The sequence below is a fragment of the Ursus maritimus genome, unplaced genomic scaffold (genome assembly GCF_017311325.1).
Source record: "Ursus maritimus isolate PB19 unplaced genomic scaffold, ASM1731132v1 scaffold_5, whole genome shotgun sequence".
Lineage (NCBI taxonomy): Eukaryota > Metazoa > Chordata > Mammalia > Carnivora > Ursidae > Ursus > Ursus maritimus.
This window is the reverse complement of record NW_024426663.1, coordinates 45,842,015-45,866,454: the sequence shown is the minus strand read 5'-3', so window position 1 is coordinate 45,866,454 and position 24,440 is coordinate 45,842,015. Positions and strand designations below refer to the sequence as shown.

The window sequence follows — 24,440 nt, the reverse complement described above, 5'->3', positions numbered from 1 at the left end:
ACAAAAGCCTTACTAACTGCAAAGGAGAAAAAGAACAACTGTATAGTAGGGACCCCTGGTAGACATCATGTTACTCAACAGTTCAAAGTTTACATCACCAGTAATAGGATGAACCAAGATCATATGTCATATTATGGGATGCCATGAAAACACCACATCATCACATTTGTGATATTCCTGCCCAGAATACATAATTTAACTTAAATTTAATCATTAGGAAGTAGCAAATGAATACAAATTGAGCCACTTCCTTGAAATAAATCTCCTTAAGGGGGTGCCTGCATATATATGTACAACCCCCCCCCCCCACCATACACACACACATACTCTCACACATTATTGGTTCTCTTTCTGGGGAAAATCCTTAGTGATAACAGTAATAAGTTTGGATTCAGAAGCTTTTGACCATTCAGTTTGCTAATTTTAAGTTTTTGCTCAAATGTCACATTCTCATAGAGGCCTATTCTGATCACTGTATCAAAAATGAAAATTAATTATCTCTTCATTCCATATCCCTGATCCCCTGACCCCACTGTATTTTCTTCCATAGCAAGTCACTTTTCACATACTGTGTTACTATTTATTGTGTTTATTTTCTCTCTCCCTTTTCCAGTGTATAAACTTCAGAAAGGCAGGCATTGTAGGACAAGTTCCCTGGGAAAAAACTCTGAGGTGGGCAGAGAGTGGAGTAGATTTGAGTATAGGTCTCAGCTGATCCCAATGGGAGCTCTGAAGCTGGGGTAGTGCTTCTGGCTGTCCTGAACTGAAACAAAAGTTCAGTTCAGGGTCTTTGTACCCACACAGCAACCAGTCATTGGATGCAGGGTGCACCAGGGATAGGGCATTACCTTGGGTAACACAGCTCCCTTTGGCCAACGGCAATTCCCAGGAGGAGTCAGCCATGGGGCAGCAGCAGGCCCCACTCCTGGCACTTGGGGAATGAGCAGTGTGATCCTGAATGGGGGATCTGGGTGGTACACTCTAGCAGTAGCCCTAGAGCAGGATCTTTGTCTATTGCCGTATCCCCAGCTCCTAGAAGAGGGCCAGAATTGTTGACTGGACAGGTGAGCACATGAATGAATGAACAAGTGAATAAATGAATTCCTTTCCCAAAAGGTCAGCATGCACAGACAGGATGTGGCCACTAGTCTCAGCTGACAAGCAGAATGACAAGAGTGTAAAAATAGAAAATAGGTCAATGTCAATAGAGAAACCTTTGAGACAATTCAGTATAAAACAAAAAGCAGCAAATGGGAGAAGAGAGGCATAGGGCTTTTGGAAAGAATGGCAAGTTTGGATATGGCATCGAAAACATTTATATTTCAGGGAGTTTCCAAATTTTCCACATAGATTCTGAGCAGTGTATTGTAGGACCAGGGTGTGCTGTTGCAGGCCCGAGGGGCCCGGGGTTAAAGAAAGCATCCTGCTAACACAGGAGCAACTGGCTCCCGTGACAGAACATTTAACAAGCCTTTTCTCATATCTGTTGACTTAACGCAGGCCAGGGAATTCTTTGAAAGGCAACATGGCTATAAATCAGCAAGTCCCGTAACGTGCATTCCAGGGTCTCGGAGGAAAAAGCCGCACACAAAGGCACCTCTTCTAAGTCTTTAGGAATGCCATGGTGAGTGGCCCTGGGAGTCTTGGGGTTAGCTTGGGGCTGGGAATGGAAAACATCCAGAAGGGAGGAGCAGGGAAGCACCAGCCACAGTAGCACAGATCTTTCTACTAAAACATTGGGCACCCAGCGCCTAGCTCAGGGCCTACTCCTAATGGATAATCAGTACTTAAGGAATTTCTGTTGAATGACTGACTAAATCATAGTCATTTGTCTTGGTTCTGGACCTGGTTCTGTCATTCACTGGCTGTGTGACCTTGAGGAACTCCCTTCTCCAAACTTTGGTTAACCATGTGCATAAAATGTTGGGCTTGAATACAAATGGAATCTTTGGGAATGCGTGACCCATCGGTTACTGAGTCCTAAAGAGCATTCAAAGAGGTGTGTGAAGCTGTGAAAAGGAGAAAAATACAAAAAGCCTACATGGCAGAGAGCACTGCAGCTTCCTGAGCTAACATGACCACCTGAGATGGTCAGAACCTGTTAAAGGAAGTAAACAATTCCTGCCATGGCCACCCCCTTCCACTCCCCAACCCCACCCCAGTGAGATCTGCTAGGGCAGCAGGAGACTGTTGTGTCCACCACTCCAGGGGAAATGCCTCTTCCACAGCTGGCTCAAACACAACAGATCCCCCAAAACACAAAAAATCTCTGAGGCGGTCTGACGCCAGGTCAACGGGTAAGAGGCAAATGCTGTCTGATGCCCATTGGAACTTCCATTATATCTGGGACAGACCATCTCCTAAAGGCCCCGAGGCAGGCTGAATCAATTTTAGTCAATTGCTTGCTCACTTCCATCAGTAGCCTGATGTGGTGGAAAGGACAACAGGCTCCCACTAAAAATACAAGGGTTCAATTCTAGCTTTTCTGACACTTGCAAACTTGACAAGTGACTTGATTTCTCTGGATCTGTAAAATGGGAATGATCACAGCAGCTTCATGGGTATGATCAAATGGTAGGAGATTTAGGAAATCAGCATATTTATTTCCCCTCCCACCCCGTCCTCCCTTCTTCCTTCTTTCATTCTGCTCTGTGCAAGTCAGCCCAGTTAGTCAGAAGAGAGTACAAGCAAGGCCAAGGGCATGATAAGTGTGATGCTCATATGGGACCACAATCCTGCTCCTTGTCCTGGCCCTGTCAGCCCTGAAGAGTCAACTTGCTAATTGTGTGCTTATACCTTCTCATCACAGAGCAAAGGCAGTTTACCACTGACCAGTATCATTGTGGACAAATACTATTTACTCAGCAAGGATGCCAAGCATTTTTAATCCCTGACTCATCAGGAAGAGGAATTTGGCAAAAGGGGGATGAGGGGGGGGAAATGAATGAGATGAAACTGAGTGAGGCCAGAATGTAATTATGAGGGTCAGATTCCACCATTCCGGGGCACTGAGGAAGAGGGGAGGAGATGGTCCTTTCCCTTAGAAGAGCTGAAGTGACCCCAATTCCCCCCTTGGGACACTGAAGAAGAGAGGACTATAAAAAATGTGCGGGGTTTTTCTTCTCTCTCTTGGAGTTGCACCTTATGCTGAACCAGGGGCTCTGAATCCTTGGGCAGACTGCTGACATCATTGAAAGGGACCCTCAAAATCTACATTTGTACTAAGCAGTATTTGTGTACTCCAGTGCTTTCATAGAGGAGGCATCCTTTTGACTCATATCTGGGTCCTTGCAATCAAATCAGTTGGATTCAGACCCACCACAGCCAGGCCTGATAGCTGAGTCCCCATTTCTCCAGACACTTTCTTTTGACCCATCTCTCTCCACACTTGGGGCTCAGCACCCCAGCCGTGGGAATAAACCACAGAGCAGGTCTTTCCTCTCTGTGGGCTTGTGATAAGGCCTGCCTGGGCCTTCCCCCTCAATGTTAATCTTCTTGGGAGCCAAATCTGAGAGGGTATCTGGCTCCTCTGGGTGCCGAGGGACAGTGACTCACATGGTGACAGTCCACTTGCTTACTCTACTTAGGCTGATGGCCTTGCTAGGCCTACTTCTTCCTTTTTTCCCCAGCGCTTTCTTCCCGTCACTGTGCCTCTTCATCATCTCCTCTTCCCCTTTCTAAGATGTTAAAGACAGGCTTGTTGCCCCTCTGCACCTATGTCTTCCTTTCCCAAGATCTTTGCCTTCTCTTCTAAGTCTTTCTTCTCTAGTTAAGCCATGAGGATTTCCTCCTCTGTGGTGCCAAAGGATGCTCTTAATACCAGATTATACTCCAGTGGGCCCAGCAAACCACCCCAGGTGAGTGGACATCAAGATGGTCCTGAAAACTGAACAAGTCTCAAGAAAGAAAGAGTCACATCAATTGAGCCCTGACTACAGGCCAGGAAAATTACATACAATGTATAGTTAGTCCTCACAGTATTCTTCTGAGATATGTTTACTCCCATTGTACAGATGAGCAAATTATGGCTCAGAGAAGTTAAGTACCTAAGCTGAAGTCTCGGTTAGCAAATGACAGTCATAACCTACCCCAGTTCTGTTGGGAGTCTGGAGCTCACTCTTATTTCCACACTACAGCGCCTCACTGACTCCACAGTAATCTTTACATCCACCTCTGGCTGATGCAATGTCATCTTGATGCTCAGGGAAATCTGATGTGTCAGATTCAAATTTAATCACAACATCCTATAAATTATAGTTAGAGAAGCAGAAATAAATATGTCAAGATGATTTGTAGGATGAGACATAAGCTCTGATAATTTGACCTGAGTTGAAAGATGTTAAATCTGTGTGTGTGTGTGTGTGTGTGTGTGTGTGTGTGTGTGTGAGAGAGAGAGAGAGAGAGAGAGAGAGAGAGAGAAATAAACAAATTCAGCACATTAATAAAAGCCTCAGTGTAGGGCCAGTGGTCCCAAATGCTGGAGCACAATGAGAGAGCAGCTCAGGAAATGATTTTAATGAGCAGAGACTCTGGCCTCGGGAGAATAACCAGAATCAGGAAAGCCTTAAACTTTTCTCCATTCGTGTTTTATTCTAAAGAAATACTGTATAGAATTTATTATTAGCAAGAAATATACAGTGAATTATTGAATAAGGGGTCCTTAAACAGGAACACACATAAAACAAATCTATGTATTGGTCAGTTGACAAAAATGTGACCAGAGGCTTGTAGGAATCTGACCCTGAATTTCCTCTAGGAGCAATGGCTTAATAACTGCTAATTCAGTGTTTGTAGTGACTTTACAGAATATAATGACCAAGAATCATGAGAACTGACTGTATGTTTGGGTTTTTTTGCCGGTTTATATTGTCCCTCTCACTGGACGGTACACTCCATGAGGGCAAGCATCATGTTCTCCTCACTTCTTGATCCTTGCAATCCCCTGGATTAATCCTACTATGGCAGGTGCCAAATAAATGCCTTTTGCAATGAATGAATGGATTAGTGAAAGTTAGGAAAAGAATCATGAAAGTGTAGAATCACAGAAGTCAAGAGAGTTTTGGGGCATGAGTAATCATCCATGTAGCCAAAACAGAGGGGTTGGAGGGCAGGGAGGAGCAAGTATCCATTGGATTGGCAGGTAGGAGGTCATTCATGGCCTGGGAGACCTGTTTCAGCTATGGAAGGAGGACAGAAGGGATATTGCAGTGGGCTGAGGAACTGGTAGTGAAGAAGGGGGTAGGCTACATTTACTGGTAAGAAAGGGAAGAAACAGATTCGACAGAAGCTAGAGGAGCCTCTGGTCAAGGGGTGGGTCTTTCAGGACTGGAGAAGTGCTCTCATGTTACAAGGTAAGGGGAAGTAGCCCAGAGAGAGGAAGAGGCTGAGGGTATAGCAGAGAGAGGTGGACAGAACAGTATGTGGTTCATGGCAGAAGTCAAACTCTGAACAAGAAGAGGGCGATCTCAGCCGTATAACCAGGGAAAAGGAAAAAAGGAAGAGTGCAGATATGAAAATATTTACAGTGAAGGGGGCAGGAAATTAAAGGAGATCCTTCCTGATTACCTTGATTTCTCTCTGTCCAGTAGGAGGCCAGGTAGGACATAAGGGAAGGAGAGGGAAGGTATCTGTAGACTGAGCTGAGGCTTAGGGATCATGAACGAGCTTATGCCAGATAAATCCAATGGGTAGAGAAGCACCGGAGACCATGATGCTGGTGGCATTAGTAGCCAGGGTAAAAAGAGCAGCCAAGGCAGGCTGTTGTGTTTCTGGTCAGCTTTTGGGTTTTGCTGGGCAAGTGCAATGGAAGGATTTCAGAGTAAGGGAGCTGAGGAATCTGCGAGAGAAGAGTTCAGACTGAAACAGGCTGATGGGTGTGAAAAAAAAACAGAAGATGAAGGATTTGTGGTCCCCATGAAGTGAAAGAGCAGGTATGTCAGGATAAGGATATGAGTGGGCAAGGTCAGAGGTTCATGAGGGAAGCTCTAGGTAATGACTGAGCACAGAGTGTTGCCAGCTAAAGATCAGTAGAGTTCCTGACCTTAAGGAGATCCAGGGGATACAAGATCAATGATCCAACTAGTCTTGTATTAATTTAGCAAGTTGTTTCCTGAATTCAAGCTTCTTATTTGTCACTTTACGGCCTTAGCAAGGTGACAGTGAAGGAAAATATGAACAGCACCATGTATGTGAGGAAAATGGAAATAGTAATCTCATAAAGTCAGACAAATACAAATCCTCCCTTCCTCCATATGTATCACAAAACCTAATGGGTTAATTATTTGAAAGTTGTAAAAAGGTTTTACTGATATGGAAGTAGTGTGGTATGAAAGAGAGTGTCTGGGTCCAGAATTAAGGTAATCATGTATTTCTTGACTCTAGACTCCCCATCACCAAATGCACCATTAAAGGGTCCAATTGAATTGACTTCTTATCTGCTCTTAATCTTCTTGACTTTGGAAGAATGGCAACTGACACTGTGGGCCATCTCCTCCCCAGACTTTGCCTTCAGCAATACCACCTTTGAGGTTGCCCTACTCTTTCTCTCTATGTCCTTCTCTGGCTTCCCCTTCTTCTTTTATACCCACAAGGATCTGCTCTTACCAGTCTCCCCTTTCTCTTTCCACACTTTGTCCCTTGGCACCCTCTTTCATTTGCATAGTTTCTTGCAGAGGATTTAGTTCTTTATCTTCAGCTTTGATTTTTATCCCTTGCTGTAGTCTAAATTTCCCAATACCTGTTGGACATATCTGCCAACATATCAAATTCACATCAAAATGGAATGCTAACATGCAGAAGAATGAAACTGGACCACTTTCTTACACCATACACAGAAATAAATTCAAAATGGATGAAAGACCTAAATGTGAGACAGGAAACCATCAATCCTAGAAGAGATCACAGGCAGAAACCTCTTTGACCTCAGCCATAGTAACTTCTTACTAGACATGTCTCTGGAGGCAAGGGAAACAAAAGTAAAGATGAACTACTGGACTTGATCAAGATAAAAAGTTCTGCTCAGTGAAGGAAATAATCAACAAAACTAAAAGGCAGCACATAGAATGGGAGAAGATATTTGCAAATGACATATCTGATAGAGGGTTAGTATCCAGAATCTATAAAGAACTCATCAAATTCAACACCCAAAAAAAACCAACAATCCAGTTAAGAAATGGGCAGATAACATGAATAGACATTTTTCCACAGAAGACATCCAGATGGCCAACATGGCCAACAGACACATGAAAAGATGTTCAAAATCACTCATAATCAGGGAAATACAAATGAAAACCATGATGAGATACCACCTCACACCCATCAGAATAGCTAAAATTAACAACACAGGAAACAACAGATGTCGGCGAGGATGTGGAGAAAGTGGCACCATCTTATACTGTTGGTGGGAATGCAAACTGGTGCAGCCACTGTGGAAAACAGTATGGAGGTTCCTCAAAACGTTAAAAATCAAACTATCTTATGACCCAGAAATTGCCCTACTAGGTATTTACCCAAAGGATACAAAAATACTGATTCAAAGGGGCACATGCACCCCAATGTTCACAGCAGCATTATCAACAATAGCCAAATTATTGAAAAGCCCAAATGTCCATTGACTAATGAATGCATAAAGAAGTTGTGAGATATATATAGATATATATAGTGGAATACTACTCAGCCATTGAAAAGAATGAAATCTTGCCATTAGTAATGACGTGGACAGAGCTAGAGTGTATTGTGCTAAGTGAAACAAGTCAGTGAGAAAAAAAAATACCATGTGATTTCACTCATATGTGCAATTTAAGAGACAAAACAGATGAACATAGGGGAAGTAAAAAAAAAAAAAAAAGAGAGGGAAGCCAACCATAAGAGACTCTTAACTATAGGAAACAAACAGGGTTGATGGAGGGGAGGTGGGTAGTGGAGGGGCTAAATGGTATTAAGGAGGGCACTTGTTGTGTTGAACATTGGTTATACGTAAGTGATGAATCCCTAAATTCCACTCCTGAAACCATTATTACACTTTATGTTAACTAGCTAGAATTTAAATAAAAATTTGAAAAACCAAACAGAACAGAATGCAGAATTTTCCTTTTCAGGCCATTGTGTTCCATATTTCTGTCCACTGGACCATCAGACTCTCTCCTGCTAAGCGTATTTTCTCTACCTTTCAAGTAACAGTTACTCTAAAAGAATCATAGGACCATGGGCATTTGATTGGGAAGGGATCCAGAGGTGATATCTCATAGTGGGAGGCATCGTAGCTAAGAACAGGTACAGTCTTTGGACTTGAGTGGATCTATATTTGAATACTGGCTTAGTCTTTTGCTTGCTGAGTGACCTTTGGGGAGTTACTTAACTTCTCAGTGCCTCGGTTACCTTTAAAAGTTATTGTCAGCATCAATTAGGTGATATGTGGTAATGTTCTTAGTCAAGGGCTTAGCACTCATTAAATGCTCAGTGAACAGTGATTATTACCAAGGATCCCACACCTTCATTTTTCAGATGGTGAAACTAAGGACCAGAGAGATAAAGTGATTAAATAATAATGAAAGTGCTGGAACTAGAAACCAGTCTGATGACTTCAAGACCTGTGTGTCTTCCTAAATCTGAAGGCTCTTTATTCAGAAGCTAAGGGAGTAATGGTTAGAAACAATAAGAAAACTGTCTTTGGAGAAGCCTATTTTTAGATCATTACTGGGGGAAGACACCGTGTCTCTTCAGCTTGCTGTCAAATCTTAATTATTTATGCTAATTGGGACCAAAGAAACTTGGTTAATTGAAAGGCACGCATAGTATCCAAAGGCCATTGAAATAACAGTTTCAACCTTTTCCTCAATTACTGTCTACCAATTTATTGGAGGTACTACATTTAATGGGACAACAGAACATGGAAAACCAGCAAAATGTTTGAATCACAGGTTTCAGACTCGGTTTCAAAATAGAAGCATAGTATAAATAACTCCATCTCAAAAGAAATCTTGAAGGAAATTCTGAAAAGCAGAAATGGAGAGAGGGCATTGTGGTAAACAAAAATAGACAAACGAAATTTCTTATCTATTGTTATCAATGTCTACAAGAGCACCATGCTTGGGAGGAAATTATTCCCTGCTTCCTAATGCTGTTTTTCATTTTACTTATCTTGTTAACTTTATTAAACCCAACAGGAAGTAATTTTAGCATAACAGCTAATTTGTTTTGACGTGTCTCAAGGGGCCTATTTTTTTTTCTTTTAAATAATGCCTGCTGCTTTGTATCAAACCATACCCCAATTGAAGGGGCATCTGTTATTGGAATGCCTTTTCAAAAATAACAGTGGAGTCTGAATGTCTGGGAGGTTTACAATAAAATCTTCTATTTGGAGCACACATTTGTGATGGGATGCCTGAGTACATTTTATTTTATTTTTTAAGTCTTTCCAGACTTTTGAGAAAGTCATCATGTATGATCATGTTTCTTCAGCTGAACTTCATCAAATAAATCTGACTCAGTGAGGGTTGGATAAGGGGCATCCCCACACAAGGCATTAACATTATATTCTGGATGACTCTAAAACATGCAGGGTGGGATATAAATTGAGATCCATGATTTTTAAAGAAAACTCCTCACTTCTACCTCAAGTCAATTTCCAATGGCACCTGTTTGGAATGGACTTAAGCCAGTTTGGTCCTCAGCAAATTATCTAATATTCTTTTGATATATATTAACGTTATTATAGCATCCAGTGGTAAGAGGCAGGTATAGGGAGAAGTATATAATCCCTTATTGACAACCTCATTACCAAAAAGTTTGGTATGTTAAAATGATAGTGAGTCTTGGATCAATTTTGGAAGATATATTAATATTTATTCATAAGTATGAAAAACAAATGCAGGGATATTCCAAAGGCAGAATGGGCCAGCCTTGTTAAGAGGGTCATGCTCTTCATGAAGTTAAAAGCTGCAGTGTGGGGGGGGGGCGCCCGGGTGGCTCAGTTGTTAAGCAGCTGCCTTCAGCTTAGATCCCAAGGTCCTGGGATCCAGCCCTGCATGGGGCTCCCTGCTCCGCTGGGAGCCTGCTTCTTCCTCTCCCACTCCCCCTGCTTGTGTTCCCTCTCTCGCTGACTCTTTCTCTCTGTCAAATAAATAAAATCTTCAAAAAAAAAAAAAAAAGATTCAGTGGGACTCAGGATCTGTTCCCCTATCCCTTATACTAAGCAACAAACCCACTGCGGGTTTAGATTAAGACAAACTAAATGACCTGCTAAGTAATAGTCCTGAAAGGTACTGGTTCCTGTTTGGGGTTCTCAAATGTTTTAACTACCTCTGAAGGGGATAGTGCTCATTACATACTTTGAATGTTAACCAACTGCTGCTAAATTGCTAAACTGGAGTTAACTTGTATATATACATCATACTATTTACAGCCAAATAACAGCATCGTTATTCTCCCCACCTCCCAAGCTAGACACCACAGAGGCATGCATGTCACGGCCAACTGCCTTGCCCATCAACAGATTCTGACAAGCCTAATTGATTAATCATCTCTCCAATTTGCCTTCTTCTCTTATCTCAGAGGCACTGGCTTAGTTTCAGTCCTTATCGGGAACTCTCCTTGAATGACTTTAACAGACTTTAACACCATCTAACTGCCCTTTTTAACCTTTTTTCTCTTCCTATGGTGCATCCTTTCTCACCCTAAAAATAGGTCTGACCCTGTCACTCCCTAGCATAGAATCTTCTGAGGACCCGAATGGCCTATTGTGTAATATCCCACCTACCTAGCAGACCTCAAGCCACTTATCCAGATGGACCCCCATGCTCCAGCTTTCATAAACTTTTCGTAATTTCCCAAACATTCGGCCTGACTTATTCTTTAAGCCACTGGTAGATGCAGGTCCTTCCTGGTTTTGTTACCTGGCAAACATTTTTCCTTATTTAAAGGTCTTTATGTCACCTCCTCTATGAAGGACATAGGTGTTTGTTCAGGCATTTGTGCTCCCACAGCCCTTTCTGCTTGTATTCACTGACAGCAGCTGTTGTGCTGTGCACACTGGGATTATCAGATACAAGACAAGATACCCAGTTACACTTGAATTTCAGATAATGAATAATTTGTATTATACACAGGTTCCATACAATATTCTGTAGCAATTACTTATCTGAATTTCAAATTTAACTGAACATCCTGATGTTTGTTTGCTAAGTCTGGCAAGCCTAGCTGTGCTATAATTCAACTGTGTACAAGTCTATTGCTTTCTCTGCCCTGTGAGCTCCTTTAAGGCATTTGTATTTAAGTGAGCAGCTAGACTCCAGGCCCGGCACCAAGCTCCTATTCAATAAATGTTTCTTGAATAAAGAAAAAAAAGAAAGATCAAAAAAGAAATGTCACTGCTTGTCTTTTCCCACTTGGGAACAAAACAAAACAACCTTTGGGCGACTTGATTAGGACAGGTCATAGTACTCCTTGTACTTAGCAGTGTTTCAGCAGCCAAAAGCTGTTCCAAAATGAGGGATGAAAAAATAGGGACAGGTGGATAGATACTGTCTGGTGTGGAAGCCAGAATTATGCCTAACATAGAGAAGTAAAAATAATGATGATGATGAAATCTCGTTAGTTACATGCAACACATACCAGTACACTTCCAGGGCATCCCCAACGAATCCTCACAAACCCTATGAAGCAGGTGCTCACCGTGACGGGCTGGACTCTTTCATCTGCAGTTTTGTGCCCTGTTAGCTCTGGTACCAAACACTATTCCACTTCCTTCCCAAAGACCCCTAGGGGAGCTGACTCAGTAGAAGTGTTCAAAGCCCCACCTTGCAAATGGAAAATAATGCACCAAGTTGCCAGGTTTCTGTGAGGGATTTGGACTCAGTCCCATTTCTTCTTTGGGAAGCTTTCTTTGCCTATAAAGGATACTCAGAGTTCTACTTTTGTTTCAGTCTTGTGGTCATAAAACTGCCTTGATGAAAAGTTTGTTTTAAGGGCTTATGCCTTGGGGACATAAAGAAATGTTTAAAGAAGGAAAAGGGATGACAGCATGTGAGTTTCTGTATGGAATGGACCATACGGAGCCCCCCTCCACTTTCTTTCGTTGAGCCCACGGTGGGAGAACATTCAAAAAGCCAACAAACTTGGGTAACAGCCCTTAAATCGACATTGTTTGAGTATGAATAGATCCAATTGGCTTTAAATGTTTTGTTCCTCACATAATTCCTATTTTAGGCAGATTGGTTACTATAGAGACTAGAGCCACCTTAATTATGGATGGTCAAGAGAGGACATGTTGACTAATGGTTAGAGGAAAGGTCTAAGGTCCAAGGTCCTAATCTTAGCCCAACCAGAGACTCACTGTGAGCCTGTCTAACTTACTCTCTGTGCTATAACCCTGCCTTAACTAATAAGCAAGAGTGAAAAATATCTTTCCTGGAGCCCTATGGGGAGTGATAGTTATATATTTTGCTTTTAGGAGTGGGTGAGATAGAAGATCTGGGAATGAGGGCGAGAGAGATTCTAACATAAAGTAAATTGAAGAAAATATTGAACTTGGAAGGCTGTTATTGACCTGCTTAGTAATCCATTGGCAAATGGGAAGTGACTACTTATCACAGCATCATCTCTGGGGCTGGAATGTGGGCAACAGTGTCTTGGACATTTTAAAAAAGTATGTGTGTATGTGTGCATGCCACCCCTCAAATTCTTAAAGCTAAGATATAAAAGCTACAATTTACAAATCTATACAAACGGGTTGTCCCTATCTTTTAGAAAGAATGATTTTATTTTCTAGCACCCCTTTGCATGTATTTTAATTTTTTAAAATATTTTATTTATTTATTTGAGAGAGAGTGACAGAGAGTGAGTGATCATGAGCAGGGGGAGGGGCAGAAGGAGAGGAAGAAGCAGACTCCCTGCTGAGCAGGGAGCCCCATGTGGGGCTTGATCCCAGGACCCTGAGATCATGAGCTGAGCTGAAGTCAGACGCTTAACTGACTGAGCCACCCAGGTGCCCCTATATTTCAATTTTTAAAAATGACTTTTTATTATGAAGAGTTTGGGACACAAAGCGGAGATGTTAATAATGTAAAGAATGCCTACATATACACTATCCAGCTTCGACTATTATCCACATTCTGTCAGTGTTGTTTCATCTCACTTAGTTCTATTTTTTTTCTTTTCTGGACTATGTTAGAGAAAATCCCAGGACAACGTATCATTTCACTTGTAAAAGATGACTGGTTTACTTTCTTTAACAGATAGAAGCTTTTTTTCCCCTATAGTCACAACACACTGTTATCACCTCCAACAGAATTAACAATTCCTTAATATTATCTAATACCTAATCCACGTTCAATGTTTCCAGATTATCTTACAAATATCCGTTTTTATAGCTGGTTTGTTCCAATTAAGACTCAGATACAGCCCAGACATTACATTTGTTTATGTCTCTTAAGCATGTTTTAATTTATAACAAGCCCCCTGTCCTCTCCCTCTTTATTTGGAAATACTTGAAACAAAAGCTGCACAACAAAAGGCAATGAACACTCACTCACATTTATGTTTTATACATTTGCTTAATTCTCACTTTCTCTCCTTCTCGTGTGTGTCTTAGCATCATCATTTTTTTTGCTGAACCATTAGAGAGTTAGGTGCAGGTATTGTGACATTTTACCCTTAAACATTTCAATGCAATTCCCCTCAGAATAAAGGCATTCTTCTACAAAGTTACACTATAAATATCACATAGAAGAAATTTAACACCACTACAATATTATCTATTATTCATTCTATATTCAGATTTCTCCACTTGTCCTAATACTGTGCTAATACTGTCCTAATAATCCTGTAGCTGCTGCTGCTGCTTCTGTTTTTAATCCAGGAGCAAGTACAGAACCAAGTACTGCATTTAGCTGTCAGGTTCTTTGGTTCCTCTAACCTAGAATACTCTTCAGCTGTCTTTCATGACACTGAAATTTTTAAAGTGTTTTTGGCTAATTGTTGGGCAGAATGACTCTCTGTTTGATTTGCCTGATGTTTCTATTTTCAGTTCTTTAAAGAACTGATGAAACAACTCTAATTTAGAGCCAAGTGTCTACAGGTTGAGGCTAAGTTTTGTTCTTTCACTATTTTGCTTTCNNNNACTCATTATTTGACTTTGGAAATGTCTGTCCTCAGAGCAGCATTTATGTCTTATAATTTTTATGTCCCTAAGTGGGTTAAGACTAACGTTTATTTTTAGGGGCTTCTGCTGGTTTTAAGGATGCATCTGAAGCATTATTCTTTGTCTTGCTCTTGAGACTCTCCCTTTTTTCAATTCAGAGAACTGCAGTATGGAAAACACAGGAGGTAGGCACCAGACGTTACTCTCTCTCCTTGAAACAAAGCCTAGCCTCTCCCACCTGGAAATCTGGAGCTTTCCATACTTCCCACAGTGTGGGAACAGAAGGCACATCGATCCTGTATGGACTTCCAGCCAGCAGGGCTGTCTGTGTCTGCATGTGTTCTCTGGTCTCTGGTGTAAACCCTGCCCTAGCCAAGGTAACTAGCTTGGGTTGGTCCCTGGTAGCTACATATGGCTTGTGTGGGTGAATCATGGAGGAGCTTACTGTGCACTTTCTGGCCAGATGTCTAGAGCTGCTTTGCAGATATTGAATTAGGAGTCCCTAAAAGTGGTTGGCAGTGGGGCACACCCTGGTAGGGTCTGCCACCTCCACAAGGGCCTCTGTGTCCATGCCAGCAGCCTTTTTCCTGTCTTTGCCATGGATATGGATTCTGTGGGACCCTCTCTCCCCATCACCAAGGAGACTGCTGGTGCTGGGTTAGAAGAGTGCAGATGGTGCTTTAAACTCAGTTCCTGCTCTCGAGGAGTTAAGATGGCGGAGGAATAGGGGTCCCCTTTTTCAGCTGGTCCCCTGAGTCGAGCTGGATAGGTACCAGACCATCCTGAACACCCACGGAATCAGCCTGAGATGCAGGAAGATACATCTGGATCTCTACAAATGAACATCTCCAGCGCTGAGTATTGAGGTACGAAGCGGGGAGCCGTGAATCCCGCACAGATATCGGAAGATAAACGGAAGGAGGAGGGAGCCTCCGTGCTCGGGCACTGGGAAGCGGGAGCCACCTGCACTGGGGAAGCGAGCAGACTCGCGGACCGGCACCCCCGAGAGAGCAGACTGAGACCGTGAGCCGGAGAATGCACGTGACCAGACTGAAAACCGAAAACTGGAGCTCATATTGCATGGTGCACTGCGTGTTATATGCAACTAGTGAATCGTGGAACTTTACATCAAAAACCAGGGATGTACTATATGGTGACTAACATAATAAAAATGTATCATTATTAAAAACAAAAAACAAACAACAACAAAAAATAACAAAGTACTTTCAATAAACTGATTATAAATGTTCTTTGTGAAAAGGCATTATTGGCTCACGAGCCTTACACAAACAGGCAGGGGTGCGTAGGTGGCTCAGTTGGTTGAGCATCCAAATCTTGGTTTCAGCTCAAGTCATGGTCTTGGGGTCATGGTCTTGAGCCCTGTGTTGGGTTCCCCCAGGGGACGCTGCAGGGTTTAGCAGCACCAACAGAAACAGAGTTGAAGTGCGCCAGGGAAAGCCGCCAGAGAACAAAAGCCTGGAAATACCGCATCACAGTGTGCCCATCTCCATCCCCCCTCGCGGGGGACACGGAGACTCTATCCAAACAGGGTTGCCTGAGTATCAGTGTGGCAGGCCCCTCCCCCAGAAGGCAGGCTGAAAAATCAAGAAGCCCACATCCCTAAGGTCCCTATAAAACAAGTGCACACTGCCTGGGTCCTGGTCAATAATTTGGGCTCTGGAAAACCCCACAACCTAACCTCATCAGAATGATGAGAAGGAGAAATCCCCCCTAGCAAAGAAAAGACAATGAGAGACAATGAGTCTGTGACCTCTGCCATAGAACTGATGGATATGGATATAACCAAATTATCAGAAATGGAGTTCAGAGTAACAATGGTCAAGATGATGTGTAGACTTGAAAAATATATTAATGAAAATATTAACGAGAAAATAGAATCTCTAAGGGCGGAAATGAGAGCGAATCTGGCAGAAATTAAAAATGCTATAAATCAAATGCAGTCAAAACTAGATGCTCTGACGGCCAGGGTAAATGAGGCAGTGAATTGGAGGATGGGTTGGTAGAAGAGAAAGCTAAAACAGAAACTTGGCTCAAAAAAAATCCAATCTCAAGAATGTAGGTTACGGGAGATTACTGACTCAATGAAACGTTCCAATGCCAGAATCATTGGCATCCCCGAGGGGGTGGAGAAAAACAGAAGTCTAGAAGAGATATTTGAACAAACTGTAGCTGAAAACTTCCCTAATCTAGCAAAGGAAACAAGCATTCGTGTCCAAGAGGCAGAGAGGACCCCTCACAAGCTCAACCATGACAAACCTACGCCATGTCACGTCATAGTGAAATTCGCAAATATTAGATCCAAGGATACAGTACTGAAAGCGGCCAGGGCAAAGAAATTTCTCACATACCAAGGCAAAGGTATCAGGATTTTGTCAGACCTGTCTACACAGACCTGGAATGAGAGAAAGGGTTGGGGGTGGCATTTTTAAAGCTCTTTCAGAGAAAAACATGCAGCCAAGGATCCTTTATCCAGCAAGGCTTGGCATTCAGAATGATGGAGAGATAAAAAGACCTTCACGAATCGCAGTCACTTGACCAATTTCGTAAAACCATGAAACCAGCCCTACAGGGAGGTATGTAGGGGTTCCTGTAGAGTAAAAAGGTCCCAAAGAGTGATACAGAACAGAGAAGTCACAATCTATAGAAACAAAGACTTTACGAGCAGCGTGGCATTATGCAAAATCATATCTCTCACAATCCTCTCGGTGAATGAGACTTAAATGCTCCCACTTAAAACTTACCACAGAGGTTACGCGATTGGATAAAAGAAGACATGCCCATCCATTTGCTATCCACACAAGAGACTAATTTTGAACCTAAAGATATATCAGACTGAAAGTAAGGGATGGAAAACCATCTTTCATCCCAATGGACCTCAAGAAAGCTGGGTAGGCAATTCTCATATCAGACGATTGGATTTTAAACTAAAGACTATAGTTAGGAATACAGAAGGGCACTATATTATCATTACAAGGATATGTATCCAACAAAGTGGATATGAATAATTATAAATATCTATGCCCTCAACGGGGAGCAGCAAGATCAGAAGCCAACTCTTAAGCAGAATAAGGGGAGACATACTAGATAAATATGTTAATAGTAGAGGGGACCTCAGCCTCCACTATCAGCAATAGATAGATCACCTAAGCAGAAAGTAACAAAGAAACAAAGAGCTTTGAATGCCATACTAGAAAGAGGTGGTTCCTCATAGATATATCATAGAACACTACACCCCAGGACAACAGAATACTCATTCTTTTCTAATGCACATGAACATTTCTAAGTATAGGTCATATTCTGGGTCAAAACGAGTCTCATCCGATCCAAAAGAAACTGAAATTATTCCCTGCATATTCTCAGACCATAATGCTTTAGAAATTGGAACTCGATCACAAGGAAAAATTTGGAAGAAACTCAAACACTTGGAAACTAAGAACCATCCTGCTCAAGAATGATTCGATAAACCCAGGAAATCAAAATCAATTTAAAGCAATTTATGGAGACCGAGAATGAAAACCATGATGGACCAAAACCTGCTAGGACACTGCAAAGCAAAGTCTAGGGGAAAATACATAGCTACATAGCAAGCCTCACTCAAAGAATAGAAAAATCTAAATGCAGTTTTTATATTCTCACCACAAGAAGAAGCCTGGACTAACAGCAACGAACAGACCCCTAATCACGCACGAGAACACAGTTGATCAAAGATTTAGAGCAGAGATCAATGAATTTAGAGAGGAGCACAGTACAACAGATCAACAGAACTAGAAAGTTGGTTCTTTTGAAAGAATAAATAAAATAGACCACTAAACGCTGTAGGAACTACCCAAAAGAATGAGAAAGGACCCAAAATTAATAAAATTATGAATGAAAAGGGAGGAGGTCAACCTAACACCAATAAAATAGGAAGGATCATTAGAAACTTTTATCAACAGCTTTATATAATAAATTAAGCAACTTGAGAAGAGAGTGGAGGCCTTCCTGGAAACCTATAAACTACCAAGACTGAAACAGGGAAGAAATTGATTTTTAAACAGACCATTAATTATGAAGAGATTGAAGCAGTGATTAAAAACCTTCCAAAAAACAAAACTCTAGGGCCTGATGGATGCCCCGGGGAATTCTACCAAACATTCAAAGAAGAAATAATACCTATTCTCCTGAAGCTCTTTCAAAAAATAGAAACAGAAGCAAAACTACCAAACTCATTCTATGAGGCCAGTATTACCTCGATCCCCAAACCAGGCAAAGACCCCATCAAAAAGGAGAATTACAGACTGATATCCCTGATGAATATGGATACCAAAATTCTCAACAAGATCCTAGTTAATAGGATTCAACAGTACATTAAAAGGATTATCCATCATGACCAAGTGGGATTCATCCCTGGGATGCAAGGGTGGTTCAACATTCACAAATCTATCAGTGTGATAGATCATATCAACAAGAAAAAAGCCAAGAATCATATGATCCTCTCAATAGATGCAGAAAAAGCATTTGACAAAATACAGCATCCTTTCCTGATTAAAACCCTTCAGAGTGTAGGGACAGAGGGTACATTCCTCAATTTCATAAAAACCATCTAGGAAAAGCCTACAGCAAGCAAATATCATTCTCAATGGGGAAAAGCTAGAAGCCTTTCCCTTAAGATCAGGAACTCGACAAGGATGCCCACTCTCGCCATTATTATTCAACATAGTACTATAAGTCCTTGCAACAGCAATCAGACAACAAAAAGGGATAAAAGGTATCCAAATCTGCAAAGAAGAAGTCAAACTGTCTCTCTTCACAGATGACAGGACTCTCTATATGGAAAACCCAAAAGACTCCACCCCCAAACTACTAGAACTTATAGAGCAATTCAGTAATGTGGTGGGATACAAAATCAATGCTCAGCAATCAGCTGCATTTCTATACACGAACAATGAGACTGAAGAAAGAGAAATTAGGGAATCCATCCCATTTACAATAGCACCAAAAATCATACGTTATCTTGGAATTAACTTAAGCAGAGACGTAAAGGATCTATATTCTAGAAACTACGAATCACTCTTGAAAGACATTGAAGAAGACACAAAAAGATGGAAAGATATTCCATGATCATGGATCAGAAGAATTAACATAGTTAAAATGTCCATGCTACCCAGAACAATCTACACTTTCAATGCTATCCCGATCAAAATACCAATGACATTTTTCAAAGAACTAGAACAAACAGCCCTTAAATTTGTGTGGAACCAGAAAAGGCCCCGAATCGCCAAGGAACTGTTGAAAAGGAAAAACAAAGCTGGGGGCATCACAATGCCAGATTTCAAGTTGTACTACAAAGCTGTGATCACAAAGACAGCATGGTACTGGCACAAAAACAGACACATAGACCAATGGAACAGAATAGAGAACCCAGAAATGGACCCTCGGCTCTTTGGACAACTAATCTTTGATAAAGCAGGAAAAAACATCCAGTGGAAAAAAGACAGTCTCTTCAATAAATGGTGCTGGGGAAATTGGACGGCTACATGCAAAAGAATGAAACTTGACCACTTTCTCACACCATACACAAAGATGAACTCCAAATGGGTGAAAGACCTCGATGTGAGACAGGAATCCATCAAAATCCTAGAGAAGAGCATAAGCAGCAACCTCTTCGACATCGGCCACAGCAACGTTTTTCATGACACATCTCCAAAGGCAAGAGAAACAAAAGATAAAATGAACTTGTGGGACTTCATCAAGATAAAAAGCTTCTGCACAGCCAAGGAAACAGTCAAAAAAACTAAGAGGCAGCCCACGGAATGGGAGAATATATTTGCAAATGACACTACCGATAAAGGACTGGTATCCAAGATCTACAAAGAACTTCTCAAACTCAATACACGAGAAACAAATAAACAAATCATAAAATGGGCAGAAGATATGAACAGACACTTTTCCAATGAAGACATACAAATGGCTAACAGACACATGAAAAAATGTTCAAAATCATTAGCCATCAGGGAAATTCAAATCAAAACCACACTGAGATACCACCTTATGCCAGTTAGAATGGCAAAAATTGACAAGGTAAGAAACAACAATTGTTGGAGAGGATATTGAGAAACGGAATCCGTCCTACATTGTTGGTGGGAATGCAAGTTGGTACAGCCACTCTGGAAAACAGCGTGGAGGTCCCTTAAAAAGTTAATAACTGAGCTACCCTAGGACCCAGCAATTGCACTACTGGGTATTTACCCCAAAGATACAGACATAGTGAAGAGAAGGGCCATATGCACCCCAATGTTCATAGCAGCATTGTCCACAATAGCTAAATCGTGGAAGGAGCCGAGATGCCCTTCAACAGATGATTGGACTAAGAAGTTGTGGTCCATATATACAATGGAATATTACTCAGCTGTCAAAAAGAACGAGTTCTCAACATTTGCTGCAACGTGGACGGGACTGGAGGAGATAATGCTAAGCGAAATAAGTCAAGCAGAGAAAGACAATTATCATATGGTTTCTCTCATCTATGGAACATAAGAACTACGAAGATCGGTAGGAGAAGAAAGGGATAAAGAAAGGGGGGCTAATCAGAAGGGGGAATGAAGCATGAGAGACTATGGACCCTGAGAAACAAACTGAGGGCTTCAGAGGGGAGGGGGGTGTGGGGGAATGGGATAGGCTGGTGATGGGTAGTAAGGAGGGCACGTATTGCATGGTGCACTGGGTGTTATACGCAAGTAATGAATCATGGAACTTTGCATCAAGAATTGGGGATGTACTGTATGGTGACTAACATAATATAATAAAAAATATTATTATAAAATAAATAAATAAAATCTTTAGGTTAAAAAAAATTATTAAAAAAAATAAACTTAGTTCCTACTCCAAGTCCCTTTGTTTCTTGCCCACAGAGCTGTACCTCACCTTTCAGACCATTTAATGGAATGATATGGGAAGGAGGTGGTTGGGACAGGAAAAAATGCTCTCTGGTAGCATCAACAGTGAACAGTTTTGAATCCCTAGGAAATCCCACCTTCCCATCATCCACTCTCGTTCAAGTATCATCCCGTGCCAGACTTTGACAAACAGCTATGCAAGTATAGCTTTGCTCCCCCAAAGGAAAACTGGGTACTTGCCAGGGGACCCAAAGGCAAATCTGCACTGTTTATGTTTTTGAGAGCTTTATAGGGGTTATACCCACATATAAGTTTGACAATGGAATTGAAAGGAAGGTGACATATGAAAAGAGAAGGATATTCCCAAGTATGTGAGAAGCAGCTGGAAGAGAAAGGCCCACCTCTGTTCCCAGCTTTGTAACTCCCAGCCCAGTAGAGCTCTAGCTTTTGGCCTATATATAGGGGAGGGAGCCTACAGCTGGGCCAGAGATCTGGCCAGATTAGAGACTGCATCTCCCAATTACTAAGGGAAAGGGATTCTTAGAGTTTGGGGTCTGGGAAGTCCCTTTAGATGGACGTTAGTATTCCAAAGGTATCTCCAGGGCTATCTTCACTCATCTTAGTCCGTGTATTCCTGGATATTATATACCTATTCTCTAATCTTTGCAGCCAAAGGATTAAAATGCCAGGTCTTGACTTTCTACAGCATGTTTGGACAGTGGTTTTATCCCAGTGACCATCATCTACATGTTATTGCTGGGAAGACACCGAGATAATTTGAAATCTGTAGCAGAAATAGCGGGATGGAGTCTCCCTTTTCCAAAACAGTCTCCTATGTGGCCAAAACATCAAATTGTTATGGCAAGAGGCTCAGGACTCAGAGAGATTATTCAAATCCCACATTTTCTACTTACAATTTGTCCTTGGCCAAATTTCACAACCTCTCTGAGCCTCAATATCCTTATCCTGTAAAATGTGAAAAATAATGCTTCCTTCTCAGGCTTGTGAGGCTGAAATGATATAATGTATACCAAAATGCCTAGCCTTGTTCCTAGCACAGGGTGAGAGCTCGTTTCGTTCCCCTCTCTGTCCTCCTCATACTCATTCCTTCTTTTTTCCTTTTGTTATAGCTCCTATTAGCACTGTAAAAAAAAAAAAAAAAAGGCATTATCTGCTTTTTATTTCTCCTGAGAAGGCTGTGTAAATTTAGCATCTCAGGTTGATGATGCTTAGGAGATAAATGCTTATGAGAACTGTACCAAGGAATAGGACAGTCTCATCCTGTTCAAGAATGCAGCCCAGAAAAAGGGATGGATAGCCTGGCCCAGTGACACGAAGGCCAAGGAAGACCAAAGACACTAACAGAAACCACAGAATTTCCTCACCAGACAGAACCAAGAGGACCCAAGTTTCCTAGACATCTGTTTCTCTTGGGGTTCACAGTGCTGATCTTTGCCTTGGGGATCTGAATGTTCTAATTGCTGGAGGCAACTCAAAAGAAATTTAGTTAATGGAGGCAGAAACAGATCAGTAGACAAGCTGGCCTAAATGAGATGCCCTCCACTAGAATTCTTTAATTGCCTGAGTTGGATTTCCATCAGACAAGATACCCAATGAGATAGTGGAACACTTTTTATATCTGGAGTGAATAGGAATCCAGTGTAGGAAAACTGCTAATTTCAATAAGGCAAATAAAACGCTGAAAATTTTAATATAGTCCTAGAGTGAATATTTTTGTTTCTATGCCAAAATTCTGCGTTTCCTTCAATAAACTTACAATAATTTTGTAACAGCAAGATAATAACAATGACTGGTGGAGCAGAGACAGAGGTAGAGAGGAAAAGTAAGATGTGTTCTGAGTTAGAGCTGTATAGTTAATACTATAGATTTGGAACTTCATCATTTTGAGATATAACTGTGTGAAAGTAATACAGTTCTGTGTGTGTGTGTGGGGGGGTGTGTGGGTGTGTTTACACATGCGGCAGGGGTAAAAAGACTTTTTCAGCAAAGCAGAGCCCTTGAACAAGAGTATAAAAGCCACTCTGAGCGAGACCCTCACATGAATGTCTAAGTTGCGGTGAGAGGGTTCAGAGCTTCGGAATCAGAAAGCCCATTGGAATCTCAAATCTTCCAATGACAAACGATGTGGATTTGGGCAAAATTCTTAGTCTCTCTCAGTTCCTATCTGTAAACTGTGAAAAATAATCCTTACTTCACAGGATTGTTTTGAGATATAAATAAAATAATGTTTTTATTAGAAGCTTTGTTTCATTCAAAGAACTAGACCCCTTACTTCTGAACATCTTTTTCCATGTCTCTCTCAACACCTCAAATTATTCTTCTACCATTCCCTTTTTGACCAATCAGTACATATTGATCAGGCACCCATCATACATTCTGCAGCACCCCAGCCTTCCTGAACTCAAGGTAAACAAATCCATGTTTCTGTCTAAAGTGAAGAAGTCATGGAGATATCAGGAGGTGGGTGCTAAGGCTGTACCTGGCTCAAACTGATGCACAGCTGGAACTGGTCTTTGGTGTTCTGCTGTCTCCCTTACAAGTATGAAATTGTTTCTTCCCAGGGAAGGTGTTCATAGTCTACTCAATGTCGTTCACCCCACATTTCACTCTCTGATTTTGCAGTAGGTGGATTTGCCTTGTTATTGGGAAAGGTAGACCCCTCCCCTAACCTCAGAAGAGTGAGTCATTGTTATCCTAACCCTAGGGTAACCTCCTTCCCCTTTGCCAGGGATTGGTTTAAGAGAAGGCAAGTTATTCAGTTCTGACAATAAGAAGCAAGGAGAGGTCTTCTTGAAGCTTCTGCTAAGAATTTCACTTTCTTAGTAAAAGGCACAGATAATGCTTGGGAAGCTCATTCCTTTTCCTTCCATTTTCAAAGTGGAAGTGATGCCTGAAATTGCAGCAGCCAGTTTGGGGGCATGAGGCCATAAGCACAAGAATAAAAAGCCAATAACCAAAGATGGAGAGTCTGGGAGATAGAGGACAGAAAGAACCTGGATTCTTGGTGATATGATAGAGCCCTGAACTGATAAACTTCTTATTAGGAGAGATGAATAAATGTTTTTATTGCTTAAATCACTCTTCATTGGGTTTTCTGCTTCTTGCAACTAAAAGCATTCCTATTTGATATTCTTTTCTGAAGGGTCATACTACAACCTTCCTTATAGCCCACTGCCATCTTTGTTTCCAAATGACTTCTAAGGCAGTCCTGCTAATTCCTGCAGATGATGGTATTAGCTGGACTTAGGGCATAATTTCATCCAAGAGTATATGCATTTTAACAAAGGATTCCTGGGACGAGAAAAATTTCCTGAGACAAAGGCCATGATGGTAGAATAACAGGTTATGGGACTGATACTTTGCAGAGGACTGGGACTCTGATTCTT

General features: G+C 41.6%; 1 protein-coding gene across 1 annotated transcript in view; it reads right to left on the bottom strand.

Moving 5' to 3' along the window:
* ANKRD55 (ankyrin repeat domain 55) overlaps nucleotides 1-24,440 on the bottom strand; it is a 286,535-nt gene that overhangs the window by 116,506 nt on the left and 145,589 nt on the right. The gene's annotated exons all lie outside the window — the stretch shown is intronic.